We start from the raw sequence: 9,450 nt of genomic DNA, 5'->3' as shown, positions 1-9,450 counted from the left end.
TCCCCATCCGTTGATAGAGAGGAACATCAACGCTACACACACACAGTCCACCAAAGTGTTCATGCCGAAAGACTTCTCCCCATCCATTAACAGAGAGGAACGTGAACTCCGCACACACAGTCCACCAAAGTGTCCATGCCGAAAGACTTCTCCCCATCCATTGACAGAGAGGAACGTCAACTCCACACACACAGTCCACCAAAGTGCCCAGTGCTGAAAGACTTCTCCCCATCCATTGACAGAGAGGAACGTCAACTCCACACACACAGTCCACCAAAGTGTTCATGCCGAAAGACTTCTCCCCATCCATTGACAGAGAGGAACGTCAACTCCGCATACACACAGTCCACCAAAGTGTTCATGCCGAAAGACTTCTCCCCATCCATTGACAGAGAGGAACATCAACTCCGCACACACAGCCCACCAAAGTGTCCATGCCGAAAGATTTCTCCCCATCCATTGACAGAGACAGAGAGTAACGTCAACTCCACACACACAGTCCACCAAAGTGCCCAGTGCCGAAAGACTTCTCCCCATCCACTGACAGAGAGGAATGTCAACTCCACACACACAGTCCACCAAAGTGCCCATGCCGAAAGACTGGGTAAGAAAGTGTGTTGGAGAGAATGAGTTCTATAGTGTTCAAATGAGCCCAACACACAGAAGACAAAACCCCAGAGCTAGAGGGAAATTTAACACAATTATGAATTTTCTTTAATTTTTTTTTAATTAACATTGCCATCGAAATCGAAAGTTCTAGACCAACTTTTCCTTTTTTTTTGTTTTCACAGCACCCTTTAAAAGAATGTTAAGTATAAAACTTAAAATGATCCTTTTTTCTGGACAAACTGGGTCTTCGTTTGGTGATCAATAGAATTTCTTTTAATAATACCAAAGTAAATTTTATACAATTTCACTGAAATTTTCATGACCCACCAAGCATCTACTGATGAACATCTAGGGAGGAGGTCTCCAAAATACGGCCTCCATGTAAGGAGGACTTCAGTGTAAGGGGGACTTTGATGTGGATTCTGATATAAGGGGAACTCTCATGTAAGGAGGACTTCAATGTAAGCAGAACTTTGATGAGGACTTTAATGTAAGGGGGGACTCTGATGGGGACCCTGATGAAAGCGGAAACTTTGAGGCAGACTCTGATGTAAGGGGGCATTGTGATGAGGACACTTGATATAAGGGGCACTCTGATGGGGACACCTGGTGTAAGGGGGCACTCTGATGGGGACACCTGATGTAAGGGGGCACTCTGATGGGGACACCTGATGTAAGGGGACAGTCTGATGGGGACACCTGATGTATGGGGGCACTCTGATGGGGACACCTGATGTAAGGGGGCACTCTGATGGGGGCACCTGATGTAAGAGGCACTCTGATGTCATACCTCCCAACATTTTAAGATGGAAATGAGGGACACCTACCAGCAAACGTATGTAGGCATAGGACACGCCCCCTGCCACACCCCCTTAAAGGAGACTTAACCCAAGAAAAAGGTAATTTAAATTCACAAGGGCTTTTTTTTACCACTACTATTCCTTTATATTGGCTTTTAAAATGTACAAATGCAGCAATTTAGAATTTGGAAAAAAGGTTTAGCAGTGGGAAACACTTTTTGAAAGATAAAAAGTGCATTTTATATACAGCTATATGGATCAGACCAAAAGGAGGGACAAATGAGGGGGAAAGAGGGACAGAGGGACATTGCTCCAAATCAGGGACAGTCCCTCGAAATCAGGGACAGTTGGGAGCTATGTGATGGAGACACCTAATGTAAGGGGGCACTCTGATGGGGACACCTGATATAAAGGGGGATTCTGTTGGGGACACCGGATGTAAGGGGGCATTGTGATGGGGACAGCTGATTTAAAGGGCACTCTGATGGGGACACCCTATGTAAGGGGGCATTGTGATGAGGACACCTGAGGTAAGGGGGGCCTTCTGATGGGGACACCTGATATAAAGGTCACTCTGATGGGGAAACCTGAAGTAAGGGGGCATTGTGATGGGACACCTGATGTAAGGGGGCATTGTGATGGGAACACCTGATGTAAGGGGGTATTCTGATAGGGACACCTGATGTAAGGGGGGCACTCTGATGGAGACACTTGATTGAAGGGGCACTCTAAATGGGGACACCTAATGTAAGGGGGCACTCTTATGGGGACACCTGATATAAAGGGGGATTCTGTTGGGGACACCTGATGTAAAGGGGCATGCTGATGGGGACACTTGATGTAAGGGGGCACTCTGATGGGGACACCCTATGTAAGGGGGCAATGTGATGAGGACACCTGAGGTAAGGGGACCTTCTGATGGGGACACCTGATATAAAGGTCACTCTGATGGGGGCACCTGATTTAAGGAGGCACACTAATGGAGAAACCTGATGTAAGGGGGCATTGTGTTGGGGACACCTGATGTAAGGGGGGCACTCTGATGGAGACACCTGATTGAAGGGACACTCTAAATGGGGACACCTGATGTAGGGGGAACTCTGATGGGGGCACCTGATGTAAGGGTGACCTTCTGATGGGGATACCTGATAAAAAAAGGTCACTCTGTTGGGGACACCTGATGTAAGGGGGCACGCTAATGGGGAAACCTGATGTAAGGGGGCATTGTGTTGGAGACACCTGATGTAAAGGGCATGCTAATGGGGAAACCTGATGTAAGGGGGGCATTCTGATGGAGACACCTGATTGAAGGGACACTCTAAATGTGGACACCTGATGTAAGGGGGCATTGTGATGGGGACACCTGATATAAGGGGGCACGCTAATGGGGACACCCGATGTAAGGGGGCACTCTGATGGGGACACCTGATGTAAGGGGGGCACTCTGATGGGGACATCTGATGTAAGGGGGCACTCTGATGGGGACACCTGATGTAAGGGGGCACTCTGATGGGAACTCTAATGTAAGAGGGCACTCTAAAGGGGATGAGTCCCAAAATCATATCAGAAGTCCCACTATCACAACGGAGTTGCTTCTTCACACCAAAAGTTCCCCCATCACATCACAGTCCTCCCTAGTGGTCAGAGTCCCACCATCACATCAAATTCTCCCATCACCAAGTCTTCTCATCATAACAGAGCCCCCCCCCCCATCACAAAGCCCCCTAAATCAAAAAACATACCCCATCCTACTGTCCCCCAGTCACAGAGCACCCTAATTACACAGTCCTCTCTTTACATCAGAGCCCCACATTTTTGGCTCCAGCAGGACGGTGGAAGGTGGGAGGGGGAGCAGGTCTGGAGGAACCTTTCCTGAACACTGGGGATGTCCCTGCATGCCGTCTGCCCTAGATCAGGATCATGAGTTGCCGTGCTGCAGGTGGGCCATCTGCCAACACCATAGCAGCAAACGACACGGTGTGCACCAACCTGGATCAGTACTGGTGACTGGTCCGCTGATCCAAATCTGGGGCCAACTGGGTCCTGACACAGTTTGGGAACCCAAGCACGGCACACTGGGTTAGAAACACTAAAGTAAGTGATACACTTATGACTCAAAATATGTACCCACTGAAAAAGGAATTCACGTTGCAAGGAAAAAAAAGTATCATTTTTGTAACAATGGTTTGCTGTATGGTAACTTTGTATAAAAGAATCCTTCTTCCGTGGTTGACATTATTACATTTTGGAGAAGCAGCTAAAAAAACCTCTTCCTGGTTCCCACGTCACCGAAACTTGTGTGTGCCTCCGGGGCAGTGACTATGAGCACTATTATGTTACTGGGTCTCTCTTATTTCACATGATTTGTAGTTTGGACAAGTCAAGCTGAAAACAAGGATAAAAGGATCATTCCAGTACTCTGTTATTTGGATGCTTCTTCTGATGTCGGCAACTGAACTACAAAAGGAGAATTATTTTTTAAGGTTATTAGCTGATCTTTTATATTTTGATATAATTTAAAAAATTGATTTATTTGTTAAAAAAAAAAAAATCTTAATTTTCTAAACATTGAAATACTTCAGCTCGGGAAGGTTTACCCATGGGGGCGCCGCCCCCCTAGTTTGCATGCGAGGATGCATGCGGGGCGCCGGACTCATATGTTTTTTTTTTCAAGCCACATGATTAGAGTCTGAGGCTCTAATTGGCTTGAAAAAGGTTGGGCCCGAACCCACCCACTTGTGACACTAGCGAATCAATACTTGCTATTGGCAATATTTGCTATTGTCTTCCAGCTTCTCCTCCCAGCCAATCAGGACAGGAAGCGGATCGGATTGGCCAGGAGGAGAAACCAAGGAAGCCGTGGAGGGGCTATGTGCGGGCCGTTACCGTGGAGTAGCTGAGTGCGGGGAGGACCATCACCGTGGAGGGGCTGACTGTGGGGGGGGGGGGGGACCATCACCGTGGAGGGGCTGAGTGCGGGGGGGGCCGTCACCGTGGAGGGGCTGACTGCGGGGGGGCCGTCACCACCGAGGAGGGGCTGAGTGCGGGGGGGGGGGGACGTCACTGTGGAGGCGCCAAGTGCCGGGGAGGATCGACACCGTGGAGGGGCTGAGTGTGGGGAGGACCGTCACCATGTTGGGGCTGAGTGCGGGGAGGACCATCACCATGGAGGGGCTGAGTGCGGGGGGGGGACATCACTGTGGAGGCGCCAAGTGCCAGGGAGGACCGACACCGTGGAGGGGCTGAGTGCGGGGGGGGACGTCACTGTGGAGGTGCTAAGTGCGGGGGAGGACCGACACCGTGGAGGGGCTGAGTGAGGGGGGGGACATCACTGTGGAGGGGCTGACTGCGGGGGGGACCGTCACCGTGAAGGGGCTGAGTGCAGGGGGAGGACCGTCACCGTGTTGGGGCTGAGTGCGGGGAGGACCATCACCATGGAAGGGCTGAGTGCGGGGGGGGGACATCACTGTGGAGGCGCCAAGTGCCAGGGAGGACCGACACTGTGGAGGGGCTGAGTGCGGGGGGGGGGACATCACTGTGGAGGGGCTGACTGCGGGGAGGACTGTCACCGTGGAGGGGCTGAGTGCGGGGGGGGACCATCACCGTGGAGGGGCTGAGTGCGGGGGGGGGACGTCACTGTGGAGTTGCTAAGTGCGGGGGAGAACCGACACCGTGGAGGGGCTGAGTGAGGGGGGGGACATCACTGTGGAGGGGCTGACTGTGGGGGGGACCGTCACCGTGAAGGGGCTGAGTGCAGGGGGAGGACCGTCACCGTGTTGGGGCTGAGTGCGGGGAGGACCATCACCATGGAGGGGCTGAGTGCGGGGGGACTGTCACCGCGGAGGGGTTGATTGCGGGGAGGACCGTCACCATGGAGGGGCTGAGTACAGGGAGGACCATCACCATGTTGGGGCTGAGTGCGGGGGGGACCACTACCATGGAGGGGCTGAGTGCGGGGGGGACCACTACCATGGAGGGGCTGAGTGCGGGGGGGGGGCACCGTCAGCGTGGAGGGGCTGAGTACAGGGAGGACTGTCACCGTCGTGGGGCTGACTGTGGGGGGGAAACATCACCGTGGAGGGGCTGAGTGGCTGAGTGCGGGGGGACCGTCACCGTGGAGGGGCTGACTGTGGGGGGGACCGTTATCGTGGAGGGGCTGACTGTGGGGGGGAAACGTCACCATGGAGGGGCTGAGTGGCTGAGTGCGGGGGGACCGTCACCGTGGAGGGGCTGACTGTGGGGGGGAACGTCACCGTGGAGGGGCTGAGTGCGGGGGGACCGTCCCCGCGGAGGGGCTGACTGGGGGGGGGGGGACGACCGTGATTAGACACAGCAGGAGCTGATTGGCTGGTATGACAGACTCAATGCCCGACACCACCCGCCAATGCTTCAGTACACTTACAGAACGGTGGTCTGCCTATGTAAACAAGGCAGATCGCCATTGTGTCACTACAGAGGACATGGATCCTGGGTCTCTGCTATGAAGGAACACCGATCCATGCCTTCCCCTAGTCCAAGCACCTCCTCCACAGTAGTAAAACACTGGCTAGGCACACAGTTAACCCTTTTCTCGCCCCTAATGTTAACCCCTTCCCAGCCAGTGTCATTAACAGTGGCGGCTGCTGCTAAACTTATTGGGGGGGGGTGGCGGCAAACAACCCCCCCTTGTTCTCTGATACTGATTAATTAGCCTTTCTGACGCCAACCGTGTGTCGCCGCCAGCGTACATTAAGATATATGAGCGCACACATTTTTTGTTTTGTTTTTTTTTCGAGTCAAACAATAGCAAAGTATAAGTGACGGTTTAATATAATTTGGCACAGCGATTCGGCGTCTAATACGAAAACGGTTACAGAGCATTAAAACAACACGCGAGCGGCTTTATAAAATATTCAGCGCTGCCTAACTCTTTGTTCGCCAATAAAACAGCCCATTTATTTTCTGATGGTAACCTCCCTCGACGAGTAAAGCAAGTAACAAGACGATGGGTTGGAAGAGAAAAATAAAAAAAAATATTGCGCTCCTTAATCCGGCGGTGAATAAACGCGCACAATGGCTCCTTCGCCGGCCACAAGCATGATTAATAATCCAAACATCATTTCCTAAAACGCCTCGTTCTCCCAAGTAGGTCTGATCCCATTTGTGCACTTCAAGTAAGACAGACAGGCATACCAGGAAGGGCAAACCATTAATTATACCCAGCGGGGCGCAGGCCGCGGCGGTGTATAATGGAAGACTGGGAGATCCCCCCAGCCCCCCCCTCCGCGGAGAGCTCTGGGGGGGGGGGGGGCCGCAGAGTTGGGACTTTGCTGTCTGCTGCCACAGCTGTTCCCTGTGACTGAGCCTTGTAGGGATCGCAGCGAAGGCCCCGGCTCAGCCAGCCAAAAAAAACAAGACAAACATTGTAACAAAGACAATGGGAAATAAGGAAAGAAATGCTACTTTTTTTTAAATCTGCCATGGTAACCACCATCAGGAGGATTCCTTGAAGGAGACAACAAGCCAGCGGCGCACAGCTGCGGTTAAAGCATCACCTTCACCCCCCCCCCCCCCGCCTTAACGAGACATTTAATTTTATTTTTATTATTTTAAAAAAATACCTAAAATACCACAAATAAAGTGGAGAAATAACTAACTAGAACTTTTCTTAACCCCTTTGTGCCGACGCCTCCCGGCCCTTTAACCCCTTGCCTGCCGGGCACTCCCCCCCCCCCCCCCCCCCCTTCCTGCCCAGGACAATTTTCAGCCTTCAGCGCGGTCGCACTTTGTAAGACAATTGCGCGGTTATGCTACACTGTACACATATGACATTTGTATCATTTATTTCACACAAATAGAGTTTTCTTTTGGTGGTATTTAATCACTGCTGGGGTTTATTTTTAAGTTTTGCTAAGAGATAAAAAAACGAAATTTTTGAAAAAACAAACAAAAATGTTTTTATAGTTTGTTATAAAATGTTGCAAACAGGTAATTCTCCTCCTTCACTGATGTGCGCTGATGAGCACTGATAGGTGGCACTGATGAGCACTGATAGGCAGCACTGATTGGCACTGATATACTGCACTGATGAGCACTGATAGGCAGCACTGATTGGCACTGATATACTGCACTGATGGGCACTGATAGGCAGCACTGATTGGCACTGATATACTGCACTGATGGGCACTGATAGGCAGCACTGATTGGCACTGATATACTGCACTGATGGGCACTGATAGGCAGCACTGATTGGCACTGATATACTGCACTGATGAGCACTGATAGGCAGCACTGATTGGCACTGATATACTGCACTGATGAGCACTGATAGGCAGCACTGATTGGCACTGATATACTGCACTGATGGGCACTGATAGGCAGCACTGATTGGCACTGATATGCAGCACTGATGGGCACTGATGAGACAGCACTGATTGGCACTGATATGCTGCACTGATGGGCACTGATGAGGTGGCACTGATGAGGAGATACTAATAGGTGGCACTGATGGGTACTGATAGGTGGCACTAATGGGCTCTGATAGGTGTCACTGAAGGGCACTAATAAGTGGCACTGATGGGCACTGATAGGTGGTACTGGTGGGCACTGATGAGGCGGCACTGGTGGGCACTGATTGGGAAGCACTGATGGTTACTGTTAGGCTGCACTGATGGGCACTGATGAGGAGATACTGATAGGTGGCACTGATGGGCACTGATAGGTGGCACTTATGAGGCTGCACTGATAGGTGGCACTGATGGTCACTGATAGGTGGCACTTTTGGGCTCTGATAGGTGGCACAAATAGGTGGCAGTAATGGGCACTGATAGGTGGTACTGGTAGGCACTGATGATGTGGCACTGGTGGGCACTGATGGGGAGGCACTGATGGTTACTGTTAGGTGGCACTGATGGGCACTGATAGGTGGCAATGATGAGGCTGCACTATTAGGTGGCACTGATGGGCACTGATAAGTAGCACTAATGGGCTCTGATAGGTGTCATTGAGGAGCACTGATAGGTGGAACTAATAGGTGGCACTGATGGGCACTGATGGGGAGGCACTGATGGCACTTATAGGCTCTGATAGGCGGCACTGAAGGGCACTGGTAGACAGCACTGAAGGGCACTGGTAGACAGCACTGAAGGGCACTGGTAGGCAGCACTGATAGGCATTGATTGGCAGCATTGGTGGGCACTGTTGAGACTGCACTAATAATCAGGACACTGATAATCAGTGTAGATGTCCCAACACAAGTCGGTTATCAGCTCTCCTTTTCTCTCCTCACGCTGTCAGTGTGAGGAAAGAAAAGACAATAACCAGCTTGCGTTTACTTCTATGATCAGCTGTCATTGGACACAGCTGATCACATGGTAAAGGGCCGCTATGATGATGTGAAAGGACTCAGTAAACACAGAGCGCACTGCCCATGCGCCGCAGGGGGCACACGGGCAGCGCGATCACAGGAGGATGTCCATGTATGCCCCCCTTGGCAAATTAAGCCCACGCTGAACCCGTCTTTCAGCTTTCGCGCAGGCAGGAAACGGTTGAGGGGTTTAGGATGCCGGGTGGCGGGGGCGGGGTTTATGGACATGTGACCCCCATGATTGTCTGTCACGTGATCAGAAAGCTCCCAATCGCAAGCAGCGATCGTGAGCTTCCCGTCAGCCCCTCCGGTAACTGTGCCGGAAGCGTGCAGGACGAGCAATCTCGGCACGGCTGTATACCACCAATTCACGCAAATATGCGGCCACTCTGTGCCAAGGCCCACCCCGCCTTGAGAGGCCGCATATTTGCCAACGGGTTAAAAAAGATTCCGACCTATCCTGTATATATAAAAAAAAAAATCTGTGTGCTTACCTAATATTATTTGCTTCTGTCATGTGATCCTGCAGCTCCAGCTCTCTGGTGTCAATGAGCAGCTGCTGCAGGGAAGAGGAGGGGGTGCCAGCAGAGGCCGGGCTATGGGAGCCTATGACATCACGGCTCCTGGAATTCGAAGACGTTGTTGAGCGCTGCGGGATCACACGACCACACCGGGGGTGATTAAAAATAGGTAAGT

This window comes from Aquarana catesbeiana, linkage group LG08 (assembly GCF_042186555.1).
Source record: "Aquarana catesbeiana isolate 2022-GZ linkage group LG08, ASM4218655v1, whole genome shotgun sequence".
In the NCBI taxonomy this organism is placed as follows: Eukaryota; Metazoa; Chordata; class Amphibia; order Anura; family Ranidae; genus Aquarana; species Aquarana catesbeiana.
The sequence above is the reverse complement of the archived record's forward strand: the minus strand, read 5'-3'. Positions refer to the sequence as shown.